General features: G+C 47.9%; 1 long non-coding RNA gene and 1 pseudogene across 1 annotated transcript; one reads left to right on the forward strand and one right to left on the reverse strand.

The window, feature by feature from the left end:
- Window positions 1-5,000: 5,000 nt before the first annotated feature.
- LOC109501892 lies at window positions 5,001-7,929 on the forward strand (annotated as a pseudogene).
- A 6,756-nt stretch (window positions 7,930-14,685) lies between these two features.
- Window positions 14,686-22,262, reverse strand: LOC123386406. The gene is made up of 3 exons (XR_006600197.1): window positions 21,802-22,262; window positions 19,467-21,498; window positions 14,686-18,627 (listed from the first exon to the last, which is right to left on the reverse strand). It is a non-coding gene; the product is annotated as an uncharacterized LOC123386406 (long non-coding RNA).
- Between the last annotated feature and the right edge of the window lie 2 nt (window positions 22,263-22,264).

Consider the following 22,264-nt stretch of genomic DNA (forward strand, 5'->3'; position numbering starts at 1 on the left):
GCCAAATTGGGTGAATCAGCCTCACTGGTCCCGGCGTGGCCTGGACATCACCGTGTTTAAAGCCCCTGAGTGATTCTATGTGCCGCCGAGATTAAGAACCCGGTTGAGGGCAGAGATTTCCTGTGGGCCAGGGAGGCGGAGAAGAACCCCCCAGCCCATGGGCGTCCCTCGGCAGCCTGTGCTTCTCCGCGACACACCTTCTCGGGGAGAAAGAATGTCTGGGTGTTCTATGGAGGCACCCCCATCCCCGTGTTGATTGGGAAGGGAGGGGGCAGAGATAATGAGGTAGTTACTGGTCACCTGCACGGTCCGAGCCCTGCGTGGGGTGAGCTGCACACAGTACTCCCCATGGAGGTCACGTGGGGATGGGGTGCAGACACTGGTCCGCCGCTCTCCACAGGTGCACCCTGGCCCCCGAGCACTGGGGGTGGAGGGTGCCTCCCAGGAAGGACAGAGGCCACGGTGGTTAGCGAGAGGGCGGTGGCTACGCTCGCTGGCCCAGGTACCCGGCTCTGCCGAGCCTGTGGTGAAAAGTTCTCAGAAGAGCAGGCTGCGTCTTCTTGTGCGGTGTTTCCCAGCGCAGGGCTGAAGCAGGGAGGTGGAAATCAACCCGAGAAGGATTTTGACTCAATCAAAAATAAAAACATTTCTCCCTCTTCCTCTCTCTCCCCCCTTCCGTCCATATATCGTGTAATATATGCTCATAGCGCTCAGGAAAAATATTCAAGCAGAGGCTTTTAGCAACGGGGAGAAATTTAGATTCAATATGCACGGAGATCTTCTCTGTCTCCAAGACCCTATAATCCTCAGGCATGAACACTTCATTAATGTGGAACCTGGTAATTTGTAGTAATCATACGGGCTGCAGCCATAGTGTACCTTCAAGCTAATAAAAAGGCTTTCTAAAGCAAGTCATGTTACTTGAGAGCAAATTGAGGCCAAACATTATAGCGATTCCAGGTGAACAATTTGTATGCTAATTAAAATAGTTCTTAGAAAGTTTCCAAAGAATTTTGTTCTCCTTGGCAACCCTCTATTAGCGAATTTTGGTTAAGGTACTCAACTTCCCGCTAATTCCATCGGCCTTTCCCCCAATTAGCCCCAAACTGATAGGGTTTAGCCCCACGTGGGCCTCTCAACTGTGGACGCAGAGAGAAGGTTTTACCGAGTTGCTTCCAATCCAACAAACACAGAGACAAGTCACGGAAGGTGGAGAGGCCGAGCCCCCTCAAAGCCCGGCGTCTGACAGCTCCACCCGCTTTTGGTGATTTCCGAAATGCTGAAACTCCTTGGGATCCGAGGAGCGCGGCCGACAAACCGAAGGGACGGAGACGGCTTCTCTCAGAAGCGAGGCAGCCACGGAGGAGAACTTCACGGGGGGCCGCTCCAAGCGACACTCCGGAGAAGGTGCTGGAAGAGAGTGTGCAGTTGCGTGTTGGCTGCAGTCTCGAGGGGTGACCGCACGAGGCGGGTGGGGGACGGACGCACTGTCACGCAATTACCGTGTGTCATCCAGAGGGCGCGCTCCCCGGCTCCGCGATTCGCATCCTGGGTCACACCACGCCTGCGCTCCACGGGTCTTGGCACCCACCATACGTTAAAAGGCGTGACAAGTGGTAGCAGGTTGAGACAGGGATGGAAAAGTTGGAAACTCTGCTTTGGGGGAATCAGTGAAGGCACCAGGAATGGTTTCTGAACTGGGTGGTAGCACTTGAGGCAAACATGATACGTAGTGACAAATACTCGGAAGGAAATGGAGAAAAGGATTTATTTGTGCTTCGTGTGGCAGTTAAAACTTGTGTTTGGGCCTCTGTGTTTACCTTCCTCTCCGGCCTCCCTGCTGCCCCGCCACACTTCAGGCAAGTGTGCAAGTGGAATTTCATTGCCTGGGGCTGTGCCAGGAGGCTGGATGGCAAGGGCCCTCCCTGACTTTTATGGAAGCTGGTAAGAAATTAAACAGTTTCCTGTGGTAGGGTAGACAGGAGTGGTACTTTCAAGAAGTAGGTACTTTTAGGAGAGGGGCACCTGGGTGGCTCAGTCGATTAAGTGTCCAGCTCTTGGTTCAGACTCAGGTCATGATCTCACGGTTCATGAGTTCGAGCCCTACGTTGGGTTCTGTGCTGACAGCATGGAGCCTGCTTTGGATTCTCTCTCCCTCTCTCTCTCTCTATGCCCCTCCTCTGCTCTCTCTCTCTCTCTCTCTCTCTCACTGAAAATAAATAAATAAACTAAAAAAAAAAAGAATTAGGAGGAAAAGATATCCTGGGAGGAATAGAACAGGTGTAGGTGACCTGCCTCGTGTTACTAACCTGCCCCCTCCATGAAGGTGCCCTGGGAGGTGGCAGGACCTGGGATGGCCGAGCAGCCGCACCCACAACGGCCCCAACGGGACCCTGAGCGTTCCACTAGCAACGAGCACACACGAAAGGACTGAAATAAGAATGTCCCTGAATATTTGGCTCTGCGTAGGCCCCTGGGAACTCCTCATTGCCCTGGGGTCGTCGGGTGTTGGCCGGGAATTTTATAACCACTGGGACAGAATGTTGCCGTGGACACTACCAGAGGGAGACTTGGATGTAAGTCTAAGTTGACTTACAGAAAGAAAGTGCAATCTCTCGCCTGTCTATATTTACTGTTAGGTAACTGTAGATTTGTAGAGGGCAAGGGCCAATGAGTACCAGTCCTGCAATGAGGATTTTAGTTAATGCCAGAAAAATTTCTAGCCACTGACACTGTCCAGAGGTGGGGTGGGCTGAGGTGAGAAACCATGGACTCTGGTCACAGGTGGGAACTTGAGAGCTGTCCTTCAAGGGTATTTTGAAGGAGAATCTCACGATGATAGGTACAAATTGGATTGAGTAATCCCTTCCGTCCCTTCCAGATCTGGGGTTCTGCGATTCTGTGAATCCATGGGGTCCCTGGCTCAGAGTGGGAGCAGGATGGAGATTCCAAGCGGCTTGTGTTTGCACCGGTCCTTGGAAAGCAGCGGCAGGACTTCTGTCCTCGAGCACTCTGCACTGCATCACAGCCGTCCTGTTGGTCTTGGTCCGCCTCCTAGAGCAGGTGACAGAGCGCATTTTCAGAGGAAAAGACAGCTGCGTCGGCTTGGATTGTTCTCAAAGGTGCTGTGCTTTGTTTCTTCCTTGAAGTCCGATGAATGTGTTTTCCTTTCCTTTGTGGTTTTTTATTTTTCTATTATGTTTTTATTTTTTCCATGATGATTTATTTATTTTGAGAAAGAGAGAGAGAGCAAGTGGGTAGGGGAGGGGCAGAGAGAGAGAGAGAGTCCCAGGCAGGGGCCAAGCTGTCAGCACAGAGCCTGACGTGGGACTCGATCTCACGAACCACGAGATCACGATCTGAGCCGTAAACCAGGAGTTGGACACTCAACCGACTGAGCCACCCAGGTATCCCATTTTGTGGTTGTTGTTGTTTAATGGTAACTATCAGACTGTACTGAGCATCAAGAGAGAAGAAACTCTGTGTGAAAACTGGAAGTACCAGTGGAAGAATCAGGGACGAAGGAAATGAAAGATGGAGATTGAGAAGGAGTGGAAACATTGCAAGTAGCATTTCCAAGCCAAGCTAAACGTTTTATTACCGGATGTGTCAGAGCTCCAGTGTTGGGTTTGGCTCGACTGTCCTCCGGTGACACTCTGCTCCATGTCAGATGAAGCGGGTGTTTTCAGAAACCGAGTACGGTGGCCTGTGTGTGCGCAGAGGCGCTCTGCCGCCCACGCAGCGTCCACACCCAGGTCTGTGGAAGCTGTTCGAGCCCGGCCATCGTTGAGGAAAACATCATTTGAGCGAGCTTTGGGAGCAGAAATTGGTTCTTTCATTTTAACTATCTGTCATTTTATTGACAACGTAAGGAATCCCATCAGTTTAAATATTGGTTCCAATATCAAAGTGTCGAAAAGTAACTTTTCTTTCCCAGACAGGCTTATAGAAATTGTTTTTGTCGCTCAAGTGAACCACTAGGAAGTTCTGTGTGATGCTACGTCCATTAAACACAGGGAAGGGAGGGTGTGTGCGAGGAACCGATCACTCTGCTTTATTGCTCTCCAAGTACAGAGTGTCCACTCAGTTACAACTATTAGAGTTCTGTAATTTATGGATACTAGGAAGTAGAGGTGACCAAAATTATTTTACAACAACAGTGAGAAAATATGGCTTTCTCAGTTTGTAAGGATTTCTGATTTTGATTCCACATCATTTGACGTGGACTCATTTGCACATCAGGAAAATATTTTGGAAAATCTGTTTTCGGCCATGGCAGAGTTGCCTCGGTTGGACAAACCCTCCTGCTAATAACAATGATAAACTCTATATCAAATATGAAGAACAATAGTGTGAAGGCAGCAGCAGCAAGTGGAAGCAGACAGAAGCTGGAAGGACACAATCGTTGAAATAAAGGAAGCAAACCAGCGGATACCATTTAGCCACATTCATCTGACTTCTCCGCGACAGCACATCCCAGCCCCCTCAGGGCTCGTGACACTAGGGTCAAGCAAAATGTGGCGATTTTACCAAGATAAAGAGAGAGAATTTGGAGGTTGATGCTACCAGAGGGCTGGAAACTGAAGAGAAAATCCCAGAAGGGAGGGATGCACCAGACTGGACCTCTCACCCGAGCTTGCACAAAGACATTTCACAGTCTTGGCTGGCTCTTAACTACACGTATGTGGCTCTTAACTACACCCCTCCCACCCCCGCCCCAGAAACCAGCAGCTGGAAAGCTGAATAGCTGAGGAGGTCCCGGGCTGCCCAGTGCTGGAGACAGTTTGGAGTTCGATTTCCATCGAGTGCGAAGGGCTTGATAGACACGGTGGCTTTCCCAGAAGGGACACCCCTGGGGGTATTGGTCACATTTCAGGCTAAGAGTCTTCTGTGTTCTTTTCTGTGATGCTCACTGAGGTGCAGCTACAAGAGGACATGCAGGAGAGATTCAGGAAAGAACAAGTTTACTATGCTCATGGGTCCCAGAAATGGGAGGCACAATGCCATGCGAGACCACGTAAGGAAGCACCAGAATCATCAGGAGTAAGGGGAAAGTGGAAATCGAGACCTTTACTGGGATTTCTGTAGGAAAGAAAGGCAAGATGGCAGGGCAGACAGCCTAGGACTGGCCTGGTTGAATAATTCCATCAGGCCCTAAGCTGTAGGGTATGTCCCTGTCTCTGAAACGAAGACAGAAGAATACTGCCTCCTGGGTGCAGGGGCCAGATAGGGGAGTTCTGGCTCCAGACTGGTTAGTTTGCAGATCAGAGGCATGCTTCCCGATGAGCTTTTTGGCATCTTAACAATTGGCTGGCCCTGGAAGGGGCAGTCTCTCCCCAGATAGAAAAGTTTTAAATATGTCAAAATATATGAAAACTTTTAAATATGCATGATACAGGAGAGTATACTCTGGAGCAAAGAAGAAAACTGAAGCAGACCTGTTTTTTTTTTTTAAGTTTATTTAGTTTTGAGAGAGAGAGTGTGTGCGGCAGAGAGAGAGGGAGACAGAGAATCCCAAACAGGCTCTGCACTGTCAGCGCAGAGCCTGACATGGGGCTCAAACTCAGGAAACATGAGATCATGACCTGAGCCTGAGTCGAAAGTAAAATGCTTAACCAACTGAGCCTCCCAGGCAACCCAAGGCAGAGCTGTCTTAACAAAGATTAAAGCCAGCCTTCCAAAGGATCAAAGTAATCTGCCACAAATTTAACTGCCTACCAGAATAATAAGCAAATGTCTGCTCTTTATAGAGAAAGGTAACACAATCCAGAGTTTCTACAGTGTTGCCATCCACAATGTCAAGTATACAGTGAAAAACCACTAGATAGGCCAAGAAATATGAGACATAATCAAGAAAAAAGTGAATAGAAGCAGACCAACAGATGACCTAGATGTTGGAATTAGCAGATAAAGACTTTAAAACTTTAAGACTTTTTATAAATATAAAAAACAATTTACAAAAAAAAAATGTGAAAAGATGGACAGAACAGGTGAGTAGATGAAAATTCTCACCAGAGAAATGGGAACTATAAAAAAATTAATAGAAGGAAAATTCTGGAAGTAAAAATAATACAATATCTGAAATGAAAAATTCGATAGACTTAACAGCATAATGGATACAGAAGAGAAAGGATCAGTTAATTTGAAGATACTTCGTTAGAAATTATCCAAATTAGGGAGGAAAGAATGGAAAATAAAAGAATGTCCAAGATGTGTGGAACTGTAAATTGGTTAAAAATACATGTTAATGGAGCTTAGGACTCTAAGGAATTGAAAGAATGGGGCAAAATAAAGAGAGATAATAAAGTATAGAACTGTCTCTTCTATATTTAAAGAGATAATGGACAAGATTTTCTTTAATTGATGAAAGACACAAACTCACAGATCTGAGAAACTCAGTGAATCCCAGTCAGAAAAAACACAAACCACTCCTAGACATATGATAGTTAGATTACCAAAAAGGGTAAAACTTAAATATAGCTAGAGAAAAACTGCACATTACATTCAGGGGAATAACTCTATGATGACAGCTGAAAAAAAATAAAATGATAGCTGATTTCTCATCAGAAACAATGAAAGCTGGGGCACCTGGATGGCTCAGTTGGTTAAGCATCCAACTTTGGCTCGGGTATGATCTCATGGTTCGTGGGTTCAAGCCCTGCATCAGGCTCTGTGCTGACAGCTCAGAGCCTGGAGCCTGCTTCGGATTCTGTGTCTCCCTCTCCTTCACTCACACTGTCTCTCTCTCAAAAATAAATAAACATTAAAAAATTTTATATAAAAAAAAAGAAACAATGAAAGCCATAAGACAATGTAATAGTATCTTTGAAATTCTAAAATTACTTACAAATTAAAAAAAAACACACACCAAAAACCTAGCAACCTAAATTCTATACCCAGTGGAAATATTCTTCAAAATAAAGGAAAAATAAAGACATTTTAGAAGAAAAAAGATCTCACAATATTTTGCACCAATGGGCCTGCACTACAAGAAATGCTAAGGAAGTTCTTAAGGTTTAAGGGAAAGCATCCAAGATGGAACCTGGATCTGCAAGAGGTACCGGAAATTCAATATACAGGTAAATTTAAAATATTATTTTCATAAATTTAAAAAATCTGTTTAAAAGAATAGTAATGGGGGTGGGGGGGACGCCTGAGTGGCTCAGTTGGTTGAGCACTTGACTTCGGCTCAGGCCATGATCTCATGGTTCATGGGTTTGAGCCCCAAGTTGGGCTCTGTGCTGACAGCTCAGAGCCTGGAATCTGCTTCGGATTCTGTGTCTCCCTCCTCTCTCTGCCCCTCCCCTGCTTGTGCTCTGTCTCTGTCTCTGTCTCTCTCTTTCGAAAATAAATAAATAAATGTTAAAAAAAAAAAAAAAGAATAGTAATGGGAGTGGCTCCATTACCTTGGAGAGGTGAAGTACTGGGAGATCCTTTGGCCACGCTGTGGGCCGGAGATGGAAACAACATAAACATTAAACAGTAAAGCTGCCTTAAGTTGCTGGGAATTTCAGGAATACAGACCCTTCTGAAGCTGTTCCAAATTTTGAAGAGACGTTTGCCAGTACATTCACAGAAGATGGCAAAGAGTACCATGAATACCTGAAGAGCCCTCCTGGGTCTCCTTCCAATTGTTGAGGAGTAGAACAGCCGAGCTGCTGGGAGCCAGAGACACAGAGGCAATCAGTTGCAAGGTAATAGACTGTTTAGAGGTCAAACCAGTGGGGGTGGCAAACTGACACTCAATCCAATCAGCGGCATGGACAATCCGGGGGTAACAGTTACCTGCAGTACAGACATGAAACTTACTACCCCCATGGATATGTACACTGTGGTTACAACCAGCCAGCTCCCTATGGTTACTGCTGGTGGAAACGTCAACAGCTTTTAGTAAAACCGTTTACTCTGTGTATCTTCTGTTGGTCATAGTTTTATATCTGATTTCAGAGAGTGGATTATTAACTTTTTAGAACTTGTGACTTTTTTTTTTTTAATGAGATCTTACCAGAGATGTGATGGTTGCTAAATGTTGTGGATTATACTGCCTGACTTCTACTGCAGATTCTTCTTTGTTTCATGACTTAACAGTGCGTTCCACTTGCTATCTGTTTTCCTTGTTTGACCTCCAAGAGTTCTGTCTTTGTTTTACACAGAAATAATTTTAAAGTAGAAAATGCTTGATTTTACTCTGTGAGATAAAGAAGTATCCATTTACTCGGATGTGCTCATTCCTAAATGTTTACAGAGGTTGGTACAGTCAACTCGTGAATGCACAACTGTGCTTTCTTGCACTGTGTTGTAGGTGACCTCAGCAGTCGAAAGGTAAAACGATGGTCGATACTTCTTTTGGCTCTTGTTGTTATGACCGTGGTATTTTGTAATTACTCCAGGTACGAGTCAGCTCCACAATCGTTTTGGTCTCAAAGAGGGATGTCAAGAATAAAGCTGTAAATAAGGAAGGAACTCTTCTCAGTTTCAGTGTCTTGATCTAGCGGTGGGTGAGATTAAGGCACACAACCATTTCACACAAACTGTAAGACTTTTTGCTAACTTAAACATAGCATATCAAAACTCACATGTTATACAAAAGTTTAACTCTGTAAATGTTCCCCTTTCCTTTTCAATGGTATGTATATGACGCTGCATTCTGACTACTTACTTTTATGGTATTTAACGTGGATCGATCGAACAGTGTTATAGGCACTTCCAAATGTGCCCCTTGCTGCTCCCTCTTGTATAAATATAGTGACGCTGTAATTTCCTTTTATGCTGATCATTTTGTTTCAGGCCATCTTAATGGCTTTATTAAAATACTACAAGATTTTTTAAAAATAAAGAAATAGTGATGATGATGATGATGATGATGATGATGATAATGGTGATGATGGCATATTGGGGGGTTATGATGCACATAAAAGTCAAACAACAACAACGTGATGTGCTAAGGAATAAATGAATATTATATTGTTTCTTACAATGAATACGAAGTTTTAGAACATTAACTTACGGTAGACTGTGATAAACTGAAGGTGTGTATTGTAATCACTAGAATTACCATTAAAAGATATTTTTTAAAAAGACACAGCTAAAAAGCCAATAGAAACAATAAATGAAATACCAACAATTACTTATTGATGGAAAGAAGGGAGGAAAGAAAGAATAAAGAACAAATGGAAACAAAGAGCAAGATGGCAGACTTAACCCCAGCTTTGTCAGGAATTACATTAGCTAGAAATAGTCTGAATATTCGAATAGAATCATTAGACTGGGAGAAAACCAAATGTAACTATCTTCTATCTACATCAGCATGTTTTAAACTTAAAGACATAGATTGAAAGGAAAAGGACAGAAAAAGACCCACCATGCAAAATCTAATTTCAAAAGAGCTAATGTGGCTGGCTATATTAATATCAGAAAATGCTATAAAATTTTATAAATTTATATGAAGTTCATAGACATGCAAAAGGAATACACGTTAAAAAAAAAAACGAATACACGTTAGAGAGGAATGGAGGTGCAAATTACTTTTTTCCCAGGTATTTTGCAACTGTATAATAGAAGCAATTTACCCTTTTAGAAAAGGAATAGTTCTGCATAATGGTTGAAGTAAACTAAGTATTCAGATTTGGGTTTAAGTGTCAAAATGTATGACACGTGTCTTTAAAGCCATGAAAGGAAATGTTTTAGGGGAAGCAATTTTCTCAAAAGGAAATTTGAAATTTGATATCTATCTTTATCGTATAATTTTTGCAATATTACACCCCAAAAAGGACTTCTTTAATTAAGCTGAATTAAGTATAACTTTGTTTTGAAAACTTGAAAGATATGTTAAAACCCCTCGAAATAATTGAAGTGATATTCTCAGGTGTTATAAAACTAGGAATGGGAAATATTTTTTAGTAAGTACATTTAGGCAGGTAACTGCACCTGTTCTAGAATATACCAAATTTAATTATGTAGAAAGGTATATTCACCCCATCCTTGGAATTTATTTTAAAAGGCAAGGATTTAAAAAATTAAGTTATCAAATTACTATGATACCCAAACCAGACATAGACATTGCAAGAAAGCCATAGACCACCATCCCTTATGAATATTGATGCAAAACTCCTCAACAAAATACTAGCACACTGAATTCAGCCCCATATTAGAAAGATCACACACCATTACCAAGAAGCATTTATTCCTGGATTGCAAGAATGGTTCAACGTATGAAGATTAATCAGTGGAATATGATACATTAATAGAATGGAGGTGAAAAAAACATATAATCATCTTAATGGATGCAGAAAAAGAATTTAAGAAAATTCAATGCCCTTTCATGATGGAAACACTCAATAAACTGGGAATAGAAGGAAACTTTCTTAACGTGACCCATATGTGAACAATCTGCAACTAAAATTGTACTCCATGGTTACAGAGCGAAAACTTTAAAGTCAACATCCATTCATGATAAATACTCTCAACAAAGTATAGACGGAATATAATAAAGGCCATGTATGACAACCCCACAGCTAACATCATCCTCAGTGGTGAAAAGCTGAGAGCTTCTCCGCTGAGATCAGGAACAAGACAGGGATGTCCACTTTCACCACTTTTATTCAATGTGGTAGTGGAAATCCCAGCCACGGCAGTCAGACAAGATGGAGAAATTAAGGCATTCACATCAGCAAGGAAGGAGCAAAACTTTCACTCTTTGCAGATGACACGATACTCCATATTGAAAACCCTAAAGATTCCACCAAAAAACTATTAGAACTGATAAGTGAATTCATTAAAGTTGCAGGATTTTTTTCCCTATGATATTCCCGATGCTATGTACTTTTCATCCCCTGACTTATTTTATAAGTGGACGTTCGCACCTCTTAATCTCCTTCACCTAGTTCGTCTATTTCCTAACCCTCTATTCTCTGGCAGACCCCTATTTGTTCTCTGTATTTATGAGCTTCTTTCTGTTTTTCGTTTTGTCTTGTTTTGTTTTTTAGATTCCAGATATAAGTGGAATCATAGGGTATTTTTCCTTCTCTGACTTACTTCACTTAGCCTAACAACCTCTAGGTCTATCCATGTTGTTTCTAATGGCAAGATTTTATTCTTTTTCATGGCTGTGTAGTATTCCATTGTGAGGGCTTCTGATTTGCTCACTTCTGTGCCCCAGAGCCTACAGCAGTGCCCAGCATGTTAGTATGAAATAAACACGTGTTGAATGGATGCGTCTCAGTTGGAAACTTTAGCTCTGAGCCACCTGCCATCCATCCTTGGGGCTATGTGGTGCAAGTCTGGAATGGAAATCCTGTTCCATGACCCCAAAGGAGCCAGCCCTGACACCAAGAGCCTGGGACAGAAATAGGGCCACCACAGCTCATCTGATGGCTGGGCTATAAATGGAACAGGAACTTGAATGACCCCGATGATTTTAATAAACCAGAGACTCCTCCAATACTTGGGAACAGGAAGCCTTATGGTCCAATGAGACCCCACGGGGCCCTGGCCTCATTCCACAGGAGAGGACGAGCCCCCTCTCTGGAGTATCTTAAGGTGGAAAAGTGTTGGCATAGTTATGAACAGACATGGATTCCAGCTGTGGTTTGCCATTTACTATCTGTGTCAAGTCTCATACCATCTCTGGGCTTGAGGTCTGTCCCAATGTGAAGATGGAAACTGGCTAAATAATATGTAACTGATTAGTTCATGAACTCGACCAACATCTGTTGGGAGGGGGCTGTGCCAGCGACAAGTCTGTAGCAGGGCTACAAGGAGGCCCCTGTCCTCGGTGACTGCCTTGTGGGAGGCCCGCAGCCTGGACTGCTTTCTGAAGACAGTAGTGTTCACAGTGACAGACTTGATCTGAGGTCATGAAAGATCCAATTTAGGAATGGGGGCAAGGCCAGAGGAGTAGTAACAACTCACAGAAGTAACATAAATTAGGAGAATTGGTTTGTTTGGTTCTCTTGTGCTTCAATATTAATGATTCCATTTCCACTATTTTGAGAACCCATGGCATTTGTATTTTAAGGGCCATATTTTTGATCATCATGTCTTCTGGTGTGCCAAGCCTATGAATAAATCCTGAACCACCCAAAGTTTCTCAACCTCTCCCTTCTGTCGCCATTGTTCCATGTGACAGATGAATTATAGGTGAATCTGTGCGTCTCCAGAAACCTGGAAACCTCCTCACTCTTCACCTCCCCTTTTGGGATCTAGTGCATTCTGATGCATTTAATGAACCTGAAGGATACATGATATCTGAGTGTTACATGTAAATGACCATAGATGTTTTGGTCTTATTCAACACGGAGTTCTCAAGGATCAATATTTAACTCAGGTTAGAGTTAACTCAGTCAACTTTTCTATTATGTATGGCTTACAAAGAGAGGAAAAGAGACAGGTTGAACTCTGATGAAAGGATTGAAATTATTTAGAAATCCCACAAATATCTCAAAACCTCACTTTAGGCTGCTAGCTATTTCGTCCATCCACTCATCCACCCACGCACCCATCCATCTACCTACGCAAGCACCCATCTACTTACCCATCTATCTCTCCACCAGCCATCCATCTGTGATCAACACATTGCTTATCGTGGTAGAACAAAATCATCGGAGAGATCCTTTCCAGTTCTAAATCTCTAAATTTTATTATTTTATGGCCCCAGCACCATTCTAGCTACTGTAAGGTATACTGAAATACAAAGCATGGACATTGCCCGGGTTTATAAGCTGACTTGGGGGATTTGTTCCTTGACTTCTCTAGCTTCTAGAAGCTTCCACATTCCTTGGCTCACGTCCCTTCCTCCAGCTTCTAAGATAGCGGCGTGTCATTTCTCAGACCCTTCCTCTGTGGCCACATGTCTTTGTGACACAGTGGGGAAAGAGTCCCCACTTTTAAGAATGGGCATAATTAGAAGGGGACCAGATGATTGAGAGCACTCTCCCCATCTCAAGGCTCCATGCCCATAATCACATCCCTTTCCATGACAGAAGGTAGCACTCACAGGTTCTGAGGACTAGGACATGGACCTCTTTGGGGACAGTTTTCTTCCTGCCTCAGTACGTGCTTTCATTATCTCCAGTTTCTCGAAGAGAACATTGAGGTTCAGTGAAGCAAACAATTCACCAAGGCTCTGCAGCTGCTGAGGGGGAGGGGTGGGGAGCAGTGTCTCGTTCCAGCCCCAGCTCCTGGCCTCCTGGCCTCGGAGTCAGAACCTCAGGTGAACAGTTGCACAGACAGAGCAAGAACAAACTCGAATGTCATGTGCACAGTGCACATGGGCGCAGGTGCTTCGACGGTCCCAAGTGGGCAAGGGGGGAGAAGAACAGGGGTCTGAGTGACCCACAGTCAGGTGTGCGGGGTGGTCGCAGGGTTACAAGATGGCAGATGGCCCTCCGTCCCCACAGCCCCGCCCCTGACACATAGCAGAGCTACTAGGACCTCATCTGTGTCCGACCCTCCCCCCCCCCCCCACCACCGTCCCCAGCAAGCACACTTAGCTTCCCAGCGCACCACAGCCAGCGAGGCCCAAGTGTCTGACCCGGACGCTCACCAGGCACTAGGGCCGCAGGCTGAGTGCTGGCACCTGCAACCTTGCAGGCATGGTACCCAGAGGGGAGCCCTTGGAAAGAATCTAGTGAGGACCTGCCCATTTACATCCAATGATTGCCCAGCTGTCACAACTGTGAGCACTGATATAAATGAGGACTGTCGGAAAAAGCAAGTTACTCAGGTGCCCAGTCTTCACAGTCAGGTCCCTGTTACCTCCCTCCTCCCGGCGGTGAAGGTTGGTTGATTGACACAAACACAGAGCTGGGCCTGTGAATCAGCTACTGTCCGTCCTTCAAGGAGCCAGTGGGTACCAGGCAGATGGCGCCCAAACCACCACAGTACTGTGTGCAATCAGTGCAAGGAGGGCAGGCGGACAGGGCCTGGGAAGGCCAGGGCAGGGCACTCACCAGTGCTCCTGGACCAGGAGGAGCCTAGGCAGGGGTGGGGCCAGGAGGGAGGCAGAAGTCAACCAGAGGTCCCTAGGAGTCCTGGCCTGAAGGATCTGGGCCCATGCTGTCCCGCAGGGATATAATGCAAGCCACATCACATTCTGAGTGATCTGGTAACTGCTTCTCTAGAAAGTAAAAGGGGGGAGCGCCTGGGGGGCTCAGTCGGTTGAGTGTCAGAATCTTGATTTTTGCTCAGCTCATGATCTCAGTTTGTGTTTCAGTCCCCACGTCGGGCTCTGTGCTGACAGCGTGGAGCCTGCTTGGGATACTCTCTCTCTCTCTCTCTCTCTCTCTCTCTCCCTCTCTCTGCCCCTCCCCAACTTGTGTGCACCCTTTCTCTCTGTCTCAAAATAAACTAAAAAAAATATATATATATATATTTGTGTGTGTATATATATATATATATATATATAACCAACTCTGCTACAGTTTTGGTGGGCAGTGGCCTGGACATCAGAATTAAAACGCAGCCGTGTGAGACCAGCCAGTGAGAGCACCATCGTCACAGCCCAGCCGCTGCCAGGAACCGTGCGGGGAGGTGTCTGGGACCCCGCGCCCAGGTCCCACCCTGCCTGAGCCCCCTCTTCTGGAGACCGCCCTTCGTGCCCTGCCTGTAACTTCCTTATTTCACTCACCGTGTTTGCTCTAAGATCCTTGGGTTGAGGTGTACATCTTACTCTGTGATACACGGTTGTTTGCTCTTCAAAAATCTATTCTGAAAATATAGGTATTGGCAGGTATGAGATGTGGAGAACACAGACTCACACCGCTGCGGGTTTTCACTCTGTGGCCCAAATCCCCTGCTACTGGGGACATTTGCTCAGTGCAGGATGTCAGGGGTGAGCACAATGGGTGCTCCGTCGGTACTGAGTTGAAGTGGGCTGGGTGCCCTCTGGCTCTCGGGCCTATTTCCTGACTGGCTTTGCTCCTAAGTCAACAGGCAGGAAAGGTTAAGCACCCGCACAGAGGCGTGAACTCCCATCTCCGGCGCTGGCCCAGCCCTTCCATGCCAGGAGGCGTCTACACGGGCAGCAGCATGCTTCTGCCAGCTTCCGGGAGCGGCTGCCTGGGTGCCGGCTCCGTGTCCCCCTGCTCGGTCCCCGGCAGCCACAACTCTGCCGGGCAGCACCTGCCATAGGATGGGGGAGCTGGGGGAGGGCGCTAGGCCTGGAAGAGGCTTCGGGGCTCAGCACTGCCTGGGCGAGGCGAGTCTGGTGGGCTCTGCAGAATGGGAAACCCAGACCCGACCCATCTCCAGACTCCACCCAGACTCAGGAGCCTGGCAAGTTCAGAGTCTGATTCCTGTGCAGTGAGCACTGGGTGGAATGAGATTTGAGGTGGCTACAGAAAAGAGTCTGGAGGGCTTTTAGGGGGATAGACCCCAAGATAACCAGGTTCTCCAGATGCAGAGCCGAGGCTGACAGTCACTCACAAGCAGCATCTTTCTCGGTGCCAGGAGGCTTGCCAGCGTTTCTGAGATGGAATGTTCTGGAACAGTCCAACGATATCAGAAACCTCATTAGCAGAGTTGGGGGAGCTGCTGACAAGAGTCCAAAGAACAGGCCCACAGGGAAGCTTGGGAAATGTCTCCAACCCGGAGAAGTGTTTGGCACCAGGTCACCTAGGAGACGTGGACTAGTTCACGTTCACTCAGATTCCAAAGTAGATTTGAAAACTGGGTTGTTTAAAGTCATAAGCATAACGTGGCATGCTTCCTGGTGACAACTCTGATGTTTACCACAAAGCGTTGCCTAATGCAGCAATCAAAAGTCGCCCCGTCAAAAGTGTGGGCGAGGGTGGGAGCCTAACGTGGCCGTGGCCACAGCCGATCCAAGGAGAGTTCCACTCACCCGGTGGCCAAGGGCGCCCACCTCCCCACACAAGTGAGCAGCATTCGCGGCCCCTTGTGCTGACCTTGAGCAAGAGTGTAACAAGAGGAATGAATGTGGCCGTCTGGCTCTCCTCTGGAGGGTGGAAGGGACACCAGCCCCGCATCTGGCTGAGAGGTGGCTCCCAGGCGCTCCACCCTCGGGGACTTGCCATCCGCCGTGTGGGTCTCGGCAGGAGTCACACAGAAGGGAAAGACCGTCCTGTTCCACACCGCCTTCACTCATTGCCCTCTTGGTTTCACTCCGTGCACGCTCCCCAAGCCCAAGAGTTGGGGGGCACACTGGCCTTCCCTTTCTGACATTTGGCGTGAGGCCGAGCCACATGGAGTCTTGTATTTATGCAGTCTACTGGCCAGCCACCAAGCCCCGCGGCTCTTCCTGGTAGTGCGAGTTTCAGTTGTGGGTGAGTGGACTTCATCCACAGTGATTCTGTTGTCACGAGGAGGCTGCGTAGCCTGGTGGTAGGAGAGCCTCACAGGTCAAAGCCAGAAGAGCCGAGGCCCTGGTGCTCAGAAGGAGGTTCCTGACTGCAAGGAGTCAGGGGCGCTGGCTGCAGGCTGGCCTTCAGGCTCCACTGGGGAGCACGGGGTGGGAACAACCCTCAAGACCTGGGTCTCAGGAGGGTGACGTTAGCTGGACCGGCTGGCTGCACCAGAGGCCTTGCTGAGAAATTCGAACAATTGCCTCTGGTCACCTGTAACGTGTGCCCTGGGCTGTGGTCACAGCACACTGCTTTCCATCAGCTCACACCCTACTTACAGGTGCTGTCATTCTCACACCAGCCTGGAGAGCCCCCAGAGGTCACAGGGGCTGGATCTGAACCACTGGGTGGTCACAAGCAACACATGATCTCCCGTTGCCTCAGGCAAGCAGCAGATGCGTGCAGGTAGAAAGACACAATCCTCTGTGATTCGTGTCCTATTATTCACACTGGGGCATCACAAAGTATTTCCACTCGTCGCCCAGATCTGGTCCACTGCCTGGAGTCTGGTGGGGCTCCGCATTTTGGTTTTTCGGATTCTCTTACAGCACATCACTTCCACAGGGAGGCGAATTGTGGCCAAAACCAAGACGGCAGAGGACAATGCATACCTCACTACAAAGCGGTGCTGGTGACGTGTGGGGTTGACACTGTGGGCAAATGTGTTTCGAACACCGGGTTGTGGCAGCCGCATCTTGAATCTGTGCTCCCTTCTGGCTCCCTCGGCCTCCGTCAGAAAGGCCGAGAAGGCACTCTGACTCTCCCCGCATTCACGCACGGTCTGCAGCTTTACGAGCCTTCTCAGGCCGTGTTCCCCAAAAGTTTGGGAATGCCGCTCCCACACAGGATGGGGGCTCCTGGGTATCCCCAGACATACCCTGTGGCCGTTTTCGAGACTCTGACACAATGGGCCACAATCGCTGTGCCGTAGCGCATCCTAATAAGGGTCTTGGTTTTTACATTTCGTATCTGAAACATGTGAACAAGTGACTTCTAGCTGGGAAGCTGTAGCACAGAACCAGATATTCTCCGGATGAGGATGAGTAGTGAGTTGCTGCAGAGAGTCCTTGGGCCGTTGGGTTAAGCCAGGCCTCTGCCGGCCACCGGTGCCGTAACAGCCCCAGACTCCGAAAGACGAACCTAACTGACCTTTCCTTGAAAGAAGGAACTCTACTGTGGGTGGTGAGGTTGGAGCGCAGGAGGAAGGAGGCGGCTCCGCACCGCAGGGCGGACACATCCCGCTGTGTGGAGGTGTGGCCGGCCGGTCTGGAACAGCAAACGGCAGCCCCATCACCAAGCACTGCACAAGGTGCACGGGAGGGGCAGGTAGGTGGTCAAGGTCCTGTGATGGTGACTCAGTGAGCGAAAGGTGACCGCACAGCAGGCTTGCGCCAAGCCACCGGCCTGTGGACAGTGGATCAGAAGTGTTCACGGACGGGCAGGGTCCTAACACTGATACCGCACAGCTACGCCAGGCGAAGTACGAACACCCACACAAAGGCTCCTTTTAGGCAAGAAGTTTGATCACATTCCCCAGGCACAGATTCTGCTGCAAAACGTACTTTTCATCTGTGAGAATCACAGCAACAAGAAAGTACAACAGAGAAGACCAATTCCGCACAACAGGCATGGAAGACAGCCTGTTGCCGTGACGGACCCCAACTGGCTGAAGTCGCCAGAAAGCACCGCAGGGCACCCTTGAGGGTCCTTCGCCACAGCCAAGGCTTACTTCCGCCACGAGGCTCACCCTCTGAGGAGCCTGAGTCACCAGACATCTTCAAACACGGTGGAAATCAGCTCAAGAATTGGTGACCTGCCTTCACTGCAGGTGGCTTTTCCGACTCTCCTCTAAAAGGGCCCCCAGACACCAGCTGCCTCTTACTGCTTCGGGACACACACCTGTCCCCAGGAAGCCACGCTGAGCCAGGCAAAGGGCAGGTGCAAAGGGAAGGACGATGATTCTCATCACCACGCAGGTGGTGTGCGATGCTGGGCACCTCCTCCCGGCTGTGCGGCTCCGGACCGAGGGGCTTGGGCCTTCAGACACGCCTCCCGGCTGCGCAGCTCCTGCGAGTGGCCTCGTTTTCCCACAGCCCCTCCCCCAACGTCACACCCATAGACGCACGATGACCGGAGGGTGTTCCATACGTCTCTTCTGTTCATGTGCTGGTTCTTGTCCCTTACAAAGCTAGCAAAGAACTCAGATTGTGCATGACGACGCGCTCAGAGGGATGATTTCATTGCCACATGTGGCAGCCGAGAATCTCTGGTAAGAAATGTGGCATTTAATATACTTGGCTGGTTCAATCAGTTAAGTGTCCGACTTCGGATCGGGTCATGACTTCACAGTACATGGGTTCAAGCCATGTGTCAAGTTCTGTGCTGACAGCTCAGAGCCTGGAGCCTTCTTTGGATTCTGCATCTCCCTCTCTCTCTTCCCTTCCCCCACTCCCTCTCTCTCTCTGTCTCTGTCTCTCTCTCTCTCTCTCTCTCCTAAAAATAAGTCAACATTAACAAAAGAAAAAGTGGGACGCCTAGGTGGCTCAGTCAGTTAAGTGTCCGACTTCAGCTCAGGTCATGATCTCACAGCTTGTGAGTTCAAACCCCGTGTCAGGCTCTGTGCTGACAGCTCAGAGCCTGGAGCCTGCTTCGGATTCTGTGTCTCCCTCTCCCTCTGTCCCTCCCTCACTCACCCTCTGTCTCTCTCAAAAAATAAACATTAAAAAAAAAAAGATATCTGGGGCGCCTGGGTGGCTCAGTCGGTTAAGCGTCCGACTTCAGCTCAGGTCATGATCTCACGGTCTGTGAGTTCAAGTCCCGCGTCGGGCTCTGGGCTGATGGCTCAGAGCCTGGAGCCTGCTTCCGATTCTGTGCCTCCCTCTCTCTCTGCCCCTCCCCCATTCATGCTCTGTCTCTCTCTGTCCCCAAAATAAATAAACATTAAAAAAAAATTAAAAAAAAAAGATATCTAACATTTAATATACTTCGTGGCAATGAAGTACATTACCTTGTGCTGACCCAATAAAGTTTTCATATAAAGTTATGTTAAAGTCAGCCCTCATATTAACATCTCTTACTTTATGCCTTATGCTTTTGTGCACATACCTTAACTAATCACCGTAAACAATCCTTTGGGGGTGGACATGATTTCTCCACTTGGCAAACAGGGGCCAGGGCTCCGTGGAGCTGACTCACCCACCACAGCACATGCAGCTTGTATAGGGCAGAGCTGGGGTGGGGATTTGAGGCCTTGGACTCTTCACCATGGCAAGTGATTATTGTTTTTTTGGCAAATATGATTCCAAATTCATGAGAGAACAGTAAAAATATGAAAGGCCTGTCAGTTTTTTACTGATAAGATTTACAAAATTACCTCACATTTCTTTTCTGACACACATGTTAATGTATTTGCTCTTTGTCAAGAGTCCTGTTTTGGGTTTCTTTCAAAGAACGGTTCCTCGGGGCGCCTGGGTGGTGCAGTCGGTTAAGCGTCCGACTTCAGCCAGGTCACGATCTCGCGGTCCGTGAGTTCGAGCCCCATGTCGGGCTCTGGGCTGATGGCTCAGAGCCTGGAGCCTGTTTCCGATTCTGTGTCTCCCTCTCTCTCTGCCCCTCCCCCGTTCATGCTCTGTCTCTCTCTGTCCCAAAAATAAATAAACGTTGAAAAATTAAAAAAAAAAAAAAAGAACGGTTCCTCTTCTGTTCTACGTGACCAAGTAGGCTTCAACTGTTCTGTGTAAAACCAACAACATCACGTATATTGACTTTATATTATTATTACCATTTTAAACAGTTCTGTCCCCTCCATATGCTGTCTATATATAACGATTGCATTTACAGGCCAGTGGGGTCCCATCCTGTTTGCCACTTAGAGCCACGTGATTTTGGGGAGAAGCAAACCTGTAATCCTATGTTAACCCCACACCACAAAGTTGTTGGGAATACTGTTGACACTAAAAAGTACAGCACTTTGTAAATGTTAATGACCTGTAGAAATATAAGAAGTTGTTTGATTTTTGCCTAGAGGGAGGAAAGAGCTCAAGGAAGGATAGTTGTCTGTCTGAAGCCAAGGATTGGTTGGACTTACCCAAATATTGGATTTTCAAGGAGGATCCGGCCACGTAAGCGTGAGGGCGACGGGAGGGGCTGAGGGAACTCACGGGCACCCGAGGGAGAGGAAGGGCACCAGCAGAGCTCTGCGGGGCTGTCCAGCAGTTCAGCAGGTGACTGTGGCCACAGAGTCCTGATTATCCCAGATGCTTTTGTGCAAGTGCCACGGAGACATAGGAGGCATATTTATCTAACCTCCTGATAACACAAAAAAGGGCATTATAGTTAATAACTGAGAGAATCGTGATTCAAAATTATTTTCAACTTCAGAACATAGGAAGTTTCTGTAACAACAATAGGACTTGTTGAAAGGATCTGAGAAGGTGACAGAGAAGCAGAACAGCTAATGGTCAAGAACAAAAATGCTGGGCCAGGCCACCTGGGTTCAAACCCAACTCTGCCACCGTTAACTGTTTGACCACAGGCTAGTGAGCAGCTTCCCGTGCCTTGGTTTACCCACCCACCTTGTGGGGTTGTAGGAATTAAGTGAGTTAATACGTAGTTAAGCGCTTCGAATAGTGCTCAGCACATGGTCACAAGTCCATAGGCTTACCACGACATGTGTTACCTGAGGGAGTCGCCACACTGTTAGCAGAAGTTACAGTAGTAAGTGTCCAGATGCACCTCCCTTATCAACTTTCTCCTCTGTCAGACGCCTCTGTCTGTCTCCACCGGCCCCCCCTTGATGTTCCTAATGCACTTTGTGGGGCTAATTGCAACCCTCTGCCTTGGATCAGGCTTTGTCTTCTCTGCCCTGTGTTCTTGGGACTTAGCAAGTCCTTTTTCTGCAGTCTGCAGGGGAGTCAGGGCGCGGGCTGCCCTCTGGCATGGCAGTGTGAGGATAGGTCTACTTACAGGGAGAAGACGAGTTTTTGATTTTCAGAAATGTCCGGTTTGGCACATCTGAAATCACGCAGGTGGGCATTTCACAATTGATTGGAAATGTCAGACTGGCATTGAGAGAGAAGTTGGGACTGGAAATATCTGTTTTTTCAGAGGAATCCATGCAAGGCAACCGTCAGGGGACCTTAAAAGAGAGACTTCATGGAGGAAGAGCAAGGGCTGGAGGGCAAAATCTTGAGGACAAGCTGGGCGGGGAGACAGGCAGGTAAGTTAGCCAACAGAACAGGCAATGAGAGACGTCCGGGGAATGGAGACAGGAGGGTTTTAAGCAGATGGGAAGCAGTTGGGAAGACAGAAAGCGATGGCCAAGGCATCAGAGAGAGGTTGACAGTTGAGGCTGGCTGGGGGCGGGGGGAGTAGGAGCCCAGGAGGCAGGGATCAGACACCCGGGGAGCCTCTGGGGGGCGGGGAGGCTGGGAACACAGACCTGGGTCTGGCTTCGCAGACCGGGGTGAGGAGATTGGTAGCCCCCACCCCGCGGACGACTCTGCTGTCGCTTTACTCATTCATTAAGATTTCGCTGCATTCACAAGTCCAGAGTCGGTGTAGGCCGCAGAAAACGCAAAACCAGGGCGTCGGTTCCTGGGGAGCCCACGCCAGCGGGTCACGACCACGGTGCCCCGAATCCTCCGGGATCCTGAGGCAAACACCCCGCCCTGAGACCGCCCTGGGCCCTCGAGAACCCCAGAGTCCTGGAGTTCCCCGGCCCCTGAGATCCCCAAGACTCTGAGAGCTTCCGAGTCCCCCGGGCCCCCCCCCCACCCGAGAACTCTGGAGTTCCTGGGACTCCGGGCCCCTAGACCCCCGGAGCTCCCCGGAATCCCAAGCCCCTCGAGCCGGCCGGATCGAAAAGCACAAGCCCGTAGGCGGCCTGTCGGCGCCGTGACCTC

This window comes from Felis catus, chromosome B4 (assembly GCF_018350175.1).
Source record: "Felis catus isolate Fca126 chromosome B4, F.catus_Fca126_mat1.0, whole genome shotgun sequence".
NCBI classification, from domain to species: Eukaryota; Metazoa; Chordata; class Mammalia; order Carnivora; family Felidae; genus Felis; species Felis catus.